This window comes from Theobroma cacao, chromosome 5 (assembly GCF_000208745.1).
Source record: "Theobroma cacao cultivar B97-61/B2 chromosome 5, Criollo_cocoa_genome_V2, whole genome shotgun sequence".
In the NCBI taxonomy this organism is placed as follows: domain Eukaryota; kingdom Viridiplantae; phylum Streptophyta; class Magnoliopsida; order Malvales; family Malvaceae; genus Theobroma; species Theobroma cacao.
In genome coordinates, this window is record NC_030854.1 from 12,329,725 (window position 1) to 12,343,756 (window position 14,032).

At 36.7% G+C, this 14,032-nt stretch overlaps 2 long non-coding RNA genes across 2 annotated transcripts; both read left to right on the forward strand.

Moving 5' to 3' along the window:
* LOC108662205 lies at positions 1,128 to 2,379 on the forward strand. Its single transcript, XR_001928007.1, has 3 exons — positions 1,128 to 1,166; positions 1,814 to 1,896; positions 2,257 to 2,379. It is a non-coding gene; the product is annotated as an uncharacterized LOC108662205 (long non-coding RNA).
* On the forward strand, positions 6,195 to 8,252 carry LOC108662151. The gene is made up of 3 exons (XR_001927935.1): positions 6,195 to 6,267; positions 7,367 to 7,420; positions 7,791 to 8,252. It is a non-coding gene; the product is annotated as an uncharacterized LOC108662151 (long non-coding RNA).

Here is a 14,032-nt window from a genome sequence, read left to right on the forward strand (position 1 = left end):
TTGATTCGCGAAGTGGGAAAAGCTCAACCCGAGATACATTGGACCCTTTCGTATCATTGAAAGGATTTGACCAATGGCTTACAGACTTGAATTACTCTCAGAGTTAGATCGGATTCATAATGTCTTCCATGTCTCGATGTTGAAAAAGTATGTTCCCGATCCCTCCCATATTCTAGAGACATCTCCCATATAGTTGCATGAAGATTTGAAATTCGAGGTGCAGCCGGTACATATTCTAGATCGAAAGGATCGAGTGCTAAGGAATAAGAGCATTCCAATGGTGAAAGTATTGTGGAAGAATGGTCGAATGGAGGAGATGACGTGGGAAGTCGAGCATCATATGAGAAACCAATATCCACATCTTTTCTTCGAATTTAGTAAATGAAATTTTGAGGTCAAAGTTTTATTTTAAGAGGGGTAGTGCTGTCAAGCCTAACCTTATAAAGTACTTGCCATGTCCTTCATGTGATTGACAATATGCTTGTTACTTGGAAAGCCCCGAAAAATCGTCAAAAGTCGATATTGTACCAAATGGTACTATTAAGTTGAATTAAGCCTCGAACTAGTCTACATAGAGATCTTAAGATGAAATTGAGAATTTTAAATTTCCAGAACAACTTAAAATGGTGATTCGGAGTTCGAGATTCCATATGGAGTCAAATTAGAATTTTCAAGATCTAGGGGTAAAATGGTCATTTCGCCACCCGAGGTTAAGATGTGAGAGTTAGATGAAATTTTTGACTAAGATTGACTATTTAGAACATAATTTGAGTTTCAGAAGTGAAAAATTTTAATTTCAACACTTTATCGAGCATAAGGGTAAAATAGTCATTTTGCCACCCCAGGGGCAAAATTGTAATTTTACACCACCTAACACTTGTCCAGCACATGGATTTTGTCTAATATTATCATGGATAATTGAGGATATTTAAGTGGTGGAGAGAGATTGCTTAATAGGTAAGTATGACACATGGACCAATGGAATGGTGACATGTGTCAAGTTTATATCCATTAAATATTTGGCTTAAAAATCAGCACATAAATCAGCCCATTTCTCTTCATATGGCCGGCCACAGGAAGAACAAAGAGAGAAAGGAAAGAACACAAACCCTAGGTGGGGAAATTAAAGAAAAAGTGTGGGATTTCAAGGGATTACGCTAATAAAGGTTAAATTTTGTGATTTACACTACCCATGCCTTCTTTTTCATTTTCCTTGCTTAGAACTCAAGTTTGCATGATGAACCCATGCTGGCCGAATTTGAGAGGAGAGGTTTTGAGCATTGATTTTGCTAGATTTCAAGCTAATTAAGTGTTTTTGGTTGTTTGGTAATGGAAAGTATGAAAATCTAGCAAGGAATCACTTTGTTCTTCACAAACCCACAAGAGGCCGAATTTTCTAGGGAGGATATTGAGGCTGAAATGGATGATATTTCATGATATTTTGGTGGTATTTAATGATTGGTGAGGCTAGAAATTTAATGAGAAATTTTGGCATGAAAATTTGAATTTTTAACTAATGTATAGACATGTGCGATTTATGGTTTGAACTGATAAATGAAATCATTTTCACAGTCATTGAGGTATTTTAAGTATAATTGGAGTGTAGAAAGTGAAAGAAATCGATTTGGAGTTAAATTGGAGGTTTTAGCCAATTACATCGAGAATAGTGCGAATTAGGTTGAATACCGTATTTAAACGGCTATTCGGACATTTTGCATCACATTGCTTGCATTCATATAGATTTATAGAGCCTGAAATAGTTTATGATAAATTGACACAAATTATTGAAATTCATGTCACGTATGATGTATAGGTGGTGAATCTTCCGCTAAGGGCAAAGAAATTGTACCCGAGGATCGGTAGTTAGAGTACTTTAGAAATTTGACTCCCGAAATAGTGAGTAACCTTATCATCATTTTAATTATCTAAAGTGATCTTTTTATTCAATTTTGTGAATTTTATGGAAAATGAGTTTAAATGGTTAATTTTTAGGTTTTATAAACAAAATGTGTTTAAATGAGAAGATTTTATAAATTGTATTAAAATTGAATGATGGCTTTGAAAATAGAGTAACTGGAGACCACTTGATGTGTTGAAATTTATGATTCTAATCGATGGCTTATGATAAAGTGTTGGCATGACTGGCTGGAATTGTGGTTTGTGAACTGTATGAATTGTTCTGTTTTACATTTACAGGCTGGGTAGTATAATATTAGTCATGTCATGCTGTCAAAATTTTATTATATGGTGGTTTAGCTTGTTGCAGTGGGTGGGTTCTGTGGACTAGGCTTTTTGAGGGGCACAAAATCCGGTTATATATGTACCTCGATCGGAGAGGAGCGTAGGGAATCTCCTGAGGTATGGTTAGAGTTCACGTCACGCCGAACCACCTCGTGATGATGAACTCCGCTAACACCAAGGAACGACTGTGTTTTTCAAACTAAAAATATGTTTATGTGTATACAAAATTATTTAACAGCCTTGGCAGACTCGGTTAAATGCCTCGACCAAGGTATTCCCGAGAATGATTTTGGCAGGAGCCAAGCTTTTAAGATACTCATAAGCCATGTTGATTATTTAAATGAAATGAATATTTATGTTATGAATTACATATTGAGATGGAACATTTTAATCGTCTCCATTTACTCGACTTTAGATATTTTGAATGGTGTTTGTTTTCTCACTAGGATTTATAATCTCACCACCCTCCTTTCCACCCATTTCAAGCTCAGTATAGGCTGTAGATAGCTGATATCGTCGAAGGCTACAGTTGGCTTTACTTCCTCAAAAACTGTAGGTTTGTAGCCTTTGTCCATTTTTGTCATTTGGGGGTCTACGTGTCATTGTAAATTAAATTTTATACTTTGGTTTTTAGTGTTACAGTATGTATGAATTTATTTAGCTCTTATGCTATAAAAATTATTTACCGGTAACTTTATAAATATTGTTTTATAAGAAAATAGAATATTTTGTTTAATATTTTTATTTTATTCTAACGGTCATGATTTCACTTTAAACAAATGTTTTAGACATCTAAATTTATTTTTGATTTTAAAATATGTGTTCTGCACTTATATACTACATTATTAGCTGGTATCGAATTTTTCGAGGAAAAATGATCGAAATACCCCTGTGAGATGAAAATTATTATTTTTTATTGTTTTAAGTTGGAAATAGTTTAAAACGTCTTAGAACATGATATTTGGCAACAGTTACTCATAGGAAAAATGAGAAACTGATATTAAAGCCTTGTTGGGTTTCAGTTGGCATTTCGGGTAATGAGTGCCTAACGGGACACCGCGACGGTTGTCACGGGCTCGAGGGGAGTACCGGGTCGTGACACAAAGCTTCTTAAGCAAATGGCAAAATTAGCATTTTGCCCTCCAAGGTTTTTACCCTTTTTACTTGTATCCTCCTACCACTCATTTAACTCCAATTTCCTTCTATTATCTTCTTTTACACATGTACAAACTAAGTATAAAGTTTGTACTCCAAAGCGGTGTTTTCATAATATTTAAAATATTTATTTACCCGCGTTATCTTTTTTTTTAATAAACACACGCGAGCCCCATTAACATCATTTTTCTCCTAAATTTTCTCATTTTTCTTCTCCCCCACTTAGATTGACTATATACTCCTTTTTCATGGAAAATTTAAGCATTGAATAAAATATTAATATTTTAATATTATTTTATTCCAAAAATTTCCTCTTGTCTCCTTGGTACCCAAAATACCTTATTATGCTTCAATTCACTTCCGAATCACTTTTTATCTTGCAAATTCTTCCTCGATAAAAATATTATTATTTTATTATTATTTTCTCGCGTGGGGAATATTTTATCCCAAACTATTCCTTTCATCTTTCATCATTTTTAAACATTATAATTAACCTCAATTGGCATCCAGTAAGCTTTATTAGTCACCATATCAAAGTACTGGGCATTACACAGCCAAACCCAAAAAGCTCCTAATCTCTGTAATCGATGTTGGCCTTGGCCACTTTACACTGCCTCAACTTTCTTTGGGTCGACTTGTACCCCATCCTTAGAGACCACATGTCCTAAAAAGGCAACACTTTTGAGCCAGAACTCACACTTGGAGAACTTGGCATACAATTGATGTTCTCTCAAAGTTTGGAGCACTATCTTTGGTCTTGCTCGTGTTTTGCCCGACTCCTTGAGTATATCAAAATGTCATCAATAAATACCACCAAAAACTTGTCCAAATAAGGTTTGAACACTCAGTTCATCAAATCCATAAAGGTCACAAGGGCATTCGTAAGCCCAATGACATCACGAAAAACTCATAGTGCCCATATCTTGTTCAAAATACAGTCTTTGGTATGTCTTCATTCCTGATCCTTAACTGATGGTACCCAGATCGTAAATCTATCTTAGAAAAACATTGTGCTCCTTGTAGTTGCTCAAATAAATCATCTATTCTAGGAAGGGGGTATTTATTCTTCACAGTCACTTTATTAAGCTATCGGTAGTCAATACACAATCTAAGTGACCCATCTTTCTTCTTTGCAAATAGCACCGGTGCTCCCCATGGTGAGATGCTAGGGTGGATAAAGCCTTTATCTAACAAATCTTCTAACTGATCCTTAAGCTCCGCAGGTGCCATTCGATATAGGGGTATAGATATAGGTCTAGTATTAGGAATGAAGTCTATACAAAATAAAATCTCCCGCTCGGGGAGGCTAACCGGGTAGTTGATCTGGAAATACATCTATAAACTCATTCACTACTGATACTTGGTTTATATCCCCGACCTTCTCTTAGGTATCTCTCACAATAGCCAAATAACATAGACAACCCTGTCTTAATAGCCTTTTAGTAGACATGACAGATATCAAATTGGTTGTAGCATTGCTTCCATCCCCCTGAATACTAAAAGATGTATCTCCTGTAAAATCAAATCTAACCGATTTATGATAACAATCCACACTGGCATGGCAGGGCGACAGCCAATCCATTCGTAAAATCATATCAAAATGTAAGGCGTTTAATACCACTAGATTGACCAAAGTGTCTTTTTCTTTGACCCGAACTAAACAGGACCTATATTCCCATTCTGCTACAAATACCTCCATTAAAGGGGTAGACACCACTAATTTTTCTTCTCTTATAACACGATATTTACCCAATCGAGGTGCAAAACATGGAGAAATGAAAGAGTCGGTAGAACCCGGATCAAACAATACCCGACCATTCATATCACAAATAGAAAAAGTACTTGAGATGTGAGACCTTGACCCCTATTGACCCGTAACTAGCAGTAGAAGCGATAATACAAACAAGGGGTAATTTCGTCATTTCTCCTGGTCAGCCCCTAAAATTTATTTTCTAATGTTATTAAGGTCCAAGTAGGCCTAAGGAATGAATGGATGAGGATAAGATAATGAAGAAGATAGAAATACCGATAATTTTCATGGTAGGGGTAAAATGGTCATTTTACATCTTGAGTTGAAATTTTTAAGTTTTCATGAACCCGAGTGTTTCTAAACCCTTATGGACCTTGTCTTAGTGTTAAACAAGTAAAAAGATTGCATAAAAGCAATGGAAAAAACAAAATGACATAGTAAGGGCATTTTGGTAATTTGGCTAGAAATGGATAAGCTTAAGCCATCAAAATCTAAGTTTCTAGGATGTTCTTCAAATTTCCAGCACTTCTTCTTCTTCTCCTTCCTCTCCCACATTCTCTCACCCCCCGTGGAAGCTTGCCTTGAATTTCCATATATTTCCTTGAGTTAACCTCGATTTTTCATGTTTTTGTGTACCCTTTCCCAAAGTTCTTTGTACTCTTCTACTTTTTCATCATAAAAACCCTCAAAAACCTTTCCTTATTACACTCTCTCACTAGCTGGACGTTCTAGAGAGAGAAAGTGAGATTTTCATGATCTTTTGAAAGCTTTTGGGAAATAAATTCAATTACAAAGCTACCAAGGTGAGTAGTGAAATTGAGTTGATTTTTTTTAAGTTGTTGAGAATGGCTAGTGGCTAGATCGGTGAGTGTTTTGTAGTTGAGGTGGGTTATTCATTGTAGTGTGACTAGAATAGTGAAAATATATAGTCACTTGATGGTAGATGGAAGCTAGTTAAAAACAACTAGCAGAACATGATTTAGTGGATGGCTTTTAGAAATATAATTATGCAAATCGGGTTGGTCGTGATGTTGTTGTGATGATAGGTCCCAACGAGGCCCCACAGTTCCATTTGGACGATTAGTGGAGATTGGAGTCGAGTAAAGATTCGACAAATACCAGTGAGTGAACTTGCACAAAATGTTTTGGGATTAAGGCACATGTGGTTGATTGAGACATTTTAATTGTTTTTCTATAAAATGCATGGGAACAAGCCTTTAGTGAAATGTTTTTGGTGATGTGGAACATGATTATGATGAATCTCTATACCTTTATATGATGCTGATGTGTATATAAAAATATATGATATGTATTGCTAAGTAATTTTGTGTAATTAATGTAATCGTGCATGTGCGGAGTGGGTAGTGCATATGCCGGTTGAATGACGATGTTGTGACAACTACAATCATGCATATGTGGAGTGGGCAGTGCATATGCCGGTCAAATGATGATGTTGTGACACTTACAACTATGCATGTGCAGAGTAGGCAATGCACATGCCGGTAATGATGTGCGTGTGGGGAGTGCATGTTGGCTGAGGGAGGTGGTGGTATTCGTGTTTATATATATATGTGTGTGTGTGTGTGTGTGTAGTAGAAAGTTTATGCATATAATACGTGATTGTAATGTATATGGAATCTTGCATGTTGAATAGTGAAAGTTGTTAAGTATTTTCAAATTGATGTTTATTGCAGCAAGGAATTTGGCTATAGCGAAAATGGATTCTCGCTACAGCCAAAAACTCTTGGGTGGTGGTGCAGTGCTATCAATTTGACAGTGATTTTGACCACTTTTCGATCAGAACTAGGCAAAGTAGTAAACATTAAAGTCGTAGCCCTGCCTTTTAGCTTTCTAATGACCAAACAACCATGTCAATTGAACTTCTGTAGTGGGTGATATACTTGAAAAACCAAAACATATGCAAACCAAGAATGCCTTTTGCTGTAGCAAGAAACGTGCTGTCACATTGCAACCTTGCTCTGTTTTTTATATAATTTTTCTTCACTCTTTTATCTTCATGATTGAGCATGGGTCTTTGCAACACTAAGACTTTATTTACCAATGTTCAAAACACGAGGTTTAGGGAAGAAATTAAACTAAACTGCATTGTTTTCAAAACAAGTGCATCATGATTTTTAAATTTTCCTTATCAATTGCTTATTCCCTTCCTATGTTCACTCACTGAGTTCATACTCACAGTTTTCAACTTCATGTTTTCAGATCAGGAGGCAGTTGGAACCTAGGTCAAGGTATCCACGTGGACTCGTCTCTTTGGTAAGTATCTCGGCATTCAATAGCTGTACCTTCGCCAAGGTCGCTCCGCTGGAAGTCGAGTGTCTTTATGCTATATATATATAGATAAACGAAATGTAAAATTTTAAGATACTTGTCTGAGATAATATATATGCATATATATACTTTGAATGGTAACGCCATTATGAGTTGGTGATGGTTAGCACCATTTTGGGGTAATATATATATACATGTGAATATTTGATCATGGTAGAATATCATTCAAGTATTTACAGTTGAGATCATGAAATGTGACTTTAGGAATACTCAATAGATTGATGAATAGGTTATATAAATAGGCTTGCTTGGACTTAGTGGCTATGCTCATTGCTGGTCACGGCTCAAAATTTAGGTCGTGACATGAGACCATTATGTTGGATGTCTGGGCCTCTTGTAGTGTCAAAGCGTACACCCTGGCGTGGCCCTTACCAGCAGAACTCTTTCGTCCAGACCCAGGCGGCCTGTTTTAAGAGGAAGTAACAGCACCTCTACATCTCCACCCACTAGCCTCCAAGTTAGGTGAAGCAGTTGCTGAAGGAGCAGATGAAGCTGGCTGGGTAGAGCTGTGAGCAGAACCTTGTGATTGATGAGCCATCGGGCAATTCCTCCTAATATGTCCAGGTTGACCACATGTATAGCAAACCACTGTAGCGTGGAGGTATCGTCCTCTATGTCGTACTCCACAAATATTGCAACGATTGATAGCATAGCCACCTTGCCTTAAATCTTGTTATCTCACAACACAGAAGGTCTTCTGTCCTACCCCAATACTAGCATTAGGCGAGCCACTCCCTGTTGGTTTATGCCCTTGAGCTAATTGGATTGGTCAAGAAATATATATATATTGTCATTTAATGCATACTTAATCGCATAATTATATGTGATAGAGGTTTTTCTTCATGTTAGTGCAATAATAAGGAGTTATTAAGTACTAATTGGATGAAGCCCATGGAACATAAAGGCCTTACAAGAGAATTGTAAAGTTGTTACAATTATGAGATCACTGTGCATAAAAGCCATGTTCCTAAAATTGTTCCTAGTCATTGTATTGTCAAGACAGGGCATTGACAATGCTCAAAGACTGGTACATGTTAAGCCTCCTTACTTGGGAAGTAAGCAATCGATCTCATAGATTGAAATATATGGGATACTTGAGGATAACGTGTAGGTGCTGGTTAAAGAACAAGTTCACTGAACATGACCTGCTATGCGAACTCCATTTGGTAGTTCACTTAAGTGTCTATGGAAAATGTTCTCATGTGATAGTCATGTAACTAATGCTTGGACTTGAGACACTAAGTCATCTTGTATAGGGAATGACATACTTTGATTTCGCCCCTACGGATTTGGAAGCAACAAGATGCCTAAACAGGGTGCTTTTAGGTATGCCATGAAGCATGCGAAGGTGAATGAGTGGTCGAGAGAGGATTCATCACCCTAAGTGATATGAGGGGATGTATCTCACTTGTTCTCAATTCTTTATTAATTTGTATAAAGTCTTTGGCCAAAGCATGATGAATTTGAGGAAAGTTAGTTTTCTAAATTTATAAGGTTAGTCATGAATTATGGGAACTCATATGGAATGTTATAAGTAGACACTGAGCCATGCTTAATGACATATCCGGGATATTTGATGAAAGGACCATATTGCATTGAGAGGCTTATCACTGAAGGGCTTTGTCAAATTCTTCAATTGACTCTCTAACATTTGGGTAGTCATGATGTATTGCTAGATGCCACTCATGATCTATAAATATAAATTAATTATCAAATTGATATTTGATTATGATTTATATTTATTGCCAACATGTTAGAAGCCTAATGGGTCACACACATTAAGTGACATGATTGAGATTAAATAAGGATAATTAATTAAGTTGGACTTAATTGAAAGAGACCAAAATAAAGTAGGAAATTAATTAAATTTTAAGATACTTAATTAAATTAAAATACAACTGTTGTATTTAGGGTTACAAATTAGTTTGGCTATATAAATATATTATATTAGCAAACTAGAACTAGAAGCCTCTAAACCACTTCTTAGTTGTTTCATAAAATAAGAAAAGAAAAAATAGTTTTCTTTTTCTAATAAAAATAAGATTCAGCAAGAATTTTTTATCCTTTTGTTTTAGAAACAATACTTGCTAGCACAAGTAAAAATCCTACCTTTGGGAAGGTCTTATTTAGTCACTGTGTGGATTATTGTTAGAGGCCAAACACTTGGGTGGCTAAAGATTTGACAAATCCTAAAGGTGAAGAAGTAAAGATTTGGATTTAATTGGCTCTTGATTACGATATTCAGAGCAAGGTATGTAACTCTTAAACTTATGAGTGTTAATTATTAATTTAAGAGTTACATGAAAAACGTAAACATTGATCTTATAGGACTCATCTGTTTCTCTAATTAAATATTATTTTGTTTTTTCATTGCGTTACTATTTTAATTATTGATTATTTTCATGTTTGAGCATGAGGTTGAATCCTAGCACTCCCCTGTTGGGGTAACCGTGAGTGCCGATGTGGGCCTTAATGGCTAGAAGATGAAATGTCATTACTAAAGTCTCTGCGACCTTGATGGCCCTCTGTCTTGGCCCTTTTTATTCTATCCCTTGCAGTCCAACTCTCACTGCTCCTTATCTCAATCCGATGAGCGTAATCCACGATTACGGAGTAGGTATCAAAATCCTTGGATGCTACAGCCCTATACAATGGCTCCACTAGCCCATTCGCAAATCTTCGAATCTTCATCTCCTCAGTAGAAACTAGATAGGGCGCATACTGAGCCAACTGCTTGAATTTGATGTCGTACTCCGACACCGTCATACCTGAGGTCAGTACTAAGGCCTCAAACCCCCTAGCTCTTGCATTACGTGCACTGATTGGTAATAATCGATCCAATAATGCTATATTAAACTCATCCCAAGTCAACGAGGTTGCACCCATTGGCCTACCTCTACGCAAAACGCCATACCACTCTTGTGCCACATCCTCTAATCGGAAAGCGGCTAGCTCAACTGATTTGGTACTAGAACATCCCAAGATATCACAAATATTTTCCATACTATCTAAGAAAACTTGAGGTTTTTTCGATGCATCAGACCCTATAAACGACGGAGGCTTAAGCTTTAGGAAATTAGGAAAGGAAACCTCTACATGACCTCTCTCAACCTCTAGATGATGGTAATCAACCTGTCCTTATGAACTAAGGGATTCTTGTGTTACATGTCTCCCCTCTACTATTCTTTGTATGTCATCCATATAGGTTGCCATCATCTCCACAACCTTATTAACCCCCTACAGACCTGCAACGAAGTCCTCAATGGTGATGCCCCCAGTTAGATGTCTATCCGCATCACCTAAAGACTGTTCCTCCTCATGTCTACACACAAGCGTATCCGCCCTCACGACCTAGTGGTCCTGCCACGTCTGCCTCGCCCGTTAAGGGTGGGACCCCGTGGCTTACTCGTCGTCTTTTAGGAGCATCTTGCTCCCTCGTCCTTCTCGAGGCAGCTCGTGTCTTAGGCGACATTCTTACCTAGACAAGAGCAAACACCTATTATTAAACACAAGTTACAATTATACTTAAGGGAAAAGGTGGTTTCTAGATAGGGAATCTATGCGGTTTCTTGGTTGTAAAATGTGTTGCAGTTCACAATTCACAACTGAAGTTTCCACATAAAGACCCGATACTTCGCTAGACCAATAATGAAAATCCTAGGACCTAGAAACCTAGGGTTTTGAGACCAACTTTGCCACAGCCCAATTTATGGGCCATGACTGGCGTATGGGCCCAATGGGCATAGCTCACTGAGCCCAAGCAAGCCTCCTTATGTAATCTCGATCATCATTTCAACAATCATTCCTAAAATCACATTTCGTAATTCTCAACTATAAAACTATTCAGCGATATACTATGCCAATCAAATACTTATGTTTAGATCATCCAAAATAATATCACCCATTGTAAACTCATAGTGGCATCATCAATCAAAATATATATATATTGTTTATACTATGAATCTTAGTGATTTACATCATGCGTACGCATACACAGGCAAAAAGACTCTTGACTACCAGCGGAGTGACTTTGGGTGAAGGTACAACTACAAAATGCCATGGTACCTACCAAAAAGACGAATATACGTGGACACCTCAATCTAGGTCCCAACTACCTCCGACTCTGAAAACATGAAGCTTAAAAGAGTGAGTATAAATCCAGTGAGTGAACATAGGAAGCGAACAAGCAAACGATACGGAAAGTTGTAGAAAACATGATGCACTTATGTTAAAAACAATGCAATTTAGCTTAATTTCTTGTAAAGCCCTTTAATTCAACCTTTGGTTATTTAATCCCTTAGAGTGAAGGATCTATAATCAACAACAAAGTTGAAATAGTGAAAACTACAGCAAAAATCCAAGCAAGAAAAGCAAGACAGAGAGTTTCTCATTGCATTGAAAATCAATTTGGAAGCAATTAACAATTTCAACATTCAACATTCATTGCAATCACATAATATTTTCTCTAACATTTCTATGGTATGTCTAAACATGTATACAAACTTCGGCTCATCAACTTATGTGCACTCCCACACTGCACATAGCTGTAATCATCATCCACCGGTCATCAGCTCATGTGCACTCCCACACCGCACATAGATGGAATCATCATCCGCCGGTCATCAGCTCATGTGCACTCCCACAACGCACACGGGCGGTTACAAGTATCACACATTATTATCATTCAAAGCATAACATATATATCATCAAAATATAGGAACACATGGGTTCATCACATTACACATTTTACAACATAAAACGTTTCATCAAGGGCTTGTTCCCAAGCACTATTTAGAAAAAAAAAGTCAACTATAATCATTTAAGTGCTTCATCTCAACACATATGTATTTCCCAAAAATAATTTAATGCAAGTTCACTCACTTGTCCTTGTTGATTCTTTTGATCAACTCTAACTTCAACTAATGCTCCAAATGGACATGTGGGGCCTCGTTGGAACCTATCACACACAATATAACTATAAAAAATATAACAGCCCACAAATCTAAATATTAGCCATCTTTAACAACTTAAAATCAACCTTAACTCATTTCTCACCTTGGTGGACTTGTAGTTGAATTTTCTTAGTGAGGATTAAAAGGGGAAAACTCCTTCAAGAGCTTTCAAGCTAATTTGAAGAGTTTCCCTCTCTATAAATGTTCAGTTAGTGAGAGAAAGTGCAAAGGAAAAACTTTATTTGAGGGTTTTTGAGGTGAAAAAGTCAAAGAGAACAAAAACCCTTATGAAAAAGTGTACAAAAACATGAATTTTGGAGCTAGTATGAGAAGGTTATGGAAATTTTAAGGTTTCTTTCCATGGAGTGTCACGACCCGGTACTCCCCTCGAGCTTGTGACAACCGCCGTGAAGCCTCGATAGACATTTTTCACCCCGAATGCTAATCGAAACCTCGCAAGGCTCTCGTATCAGCTTCTGCATCTCCCTAGTGAGCGAAAGTTATTAAATCTCGCATTTCAAAAAAATCATAAGTCGTTTCCAAATATAATATTATTTTCTGGCTCATAGGGGCATTTTTGTCATTTTTTCTTCGAAAATACCGAAACCCGCCAAAAACATGGTGTATGGGTGAAAAACACATGTTTCATAATTAAAAGTAAATTTAGATGTCTAAAATAACTATTTGAAATGAAGTTATAATTGTTTGAATAAAATAATAATATTCAATAAAATATTCTATTTTTTAAATAAAAAAAATATTTATAGAGAAATTCGTAACTTATTTCTGTAGTGTAAAAGCTAAATATATTCATACGTATTTTAAAGTAGATAACTGAAGTATAAAATTACTTTTACAGTGACATGTAGGCCCCCAACTAACCAATAAGGTGCGAGTCTGTGAACCTACAATTTTGTCGATGCAAGGCTAATTGAAGTCCTTGATGCAATCGGCTATCTACCTACTATCCCGAGCCTAAAATGTGGGGAATTGAGAGTGGTGAGATTATAAAATCTCAGTGAGTAAACAGATACCATCTAAACTATCTAAAGGTGAAAAAATGGAGACGAATTAAAATATTCTTATCTAATATATGTTTCATAACATGAATATTTAGTTTACTCAATTAATCAACATGGCCTATATATCTCACAAAACTTGGCTCCTGCCAAAATCATTCCCGAGGATGCCTTGGCCTAGGCATCTGACCGAGACCACCAAGGCTGTTAAATGTCTTTACATCCTAAATTCTAGCCATGCCTTGGCGTTGACTGAGTCTCACTCTCACGCGGTGGTCCACATGAAGTGCACTCAAATCTTTACCTCCAAAGATACCCTTCACACTGCTCTCCGATCGAGGTAAGGTATATTTGATTCTGTGCCCCCTCTCTTAGGCTAGTCCACAGAACCTCCACTGCAGGGATTATGGATTATTTTATCTACCACCTGATTTATAAAATCTTTATCTGCATGACATGGCAATTTATCGCAATCTAGCCTCTCAAGGTTGAATACATAGTATATATAATTTTGATACAAACACCGACTTTGCCATTCATGCTCACATATTGCTATAAGCCATATA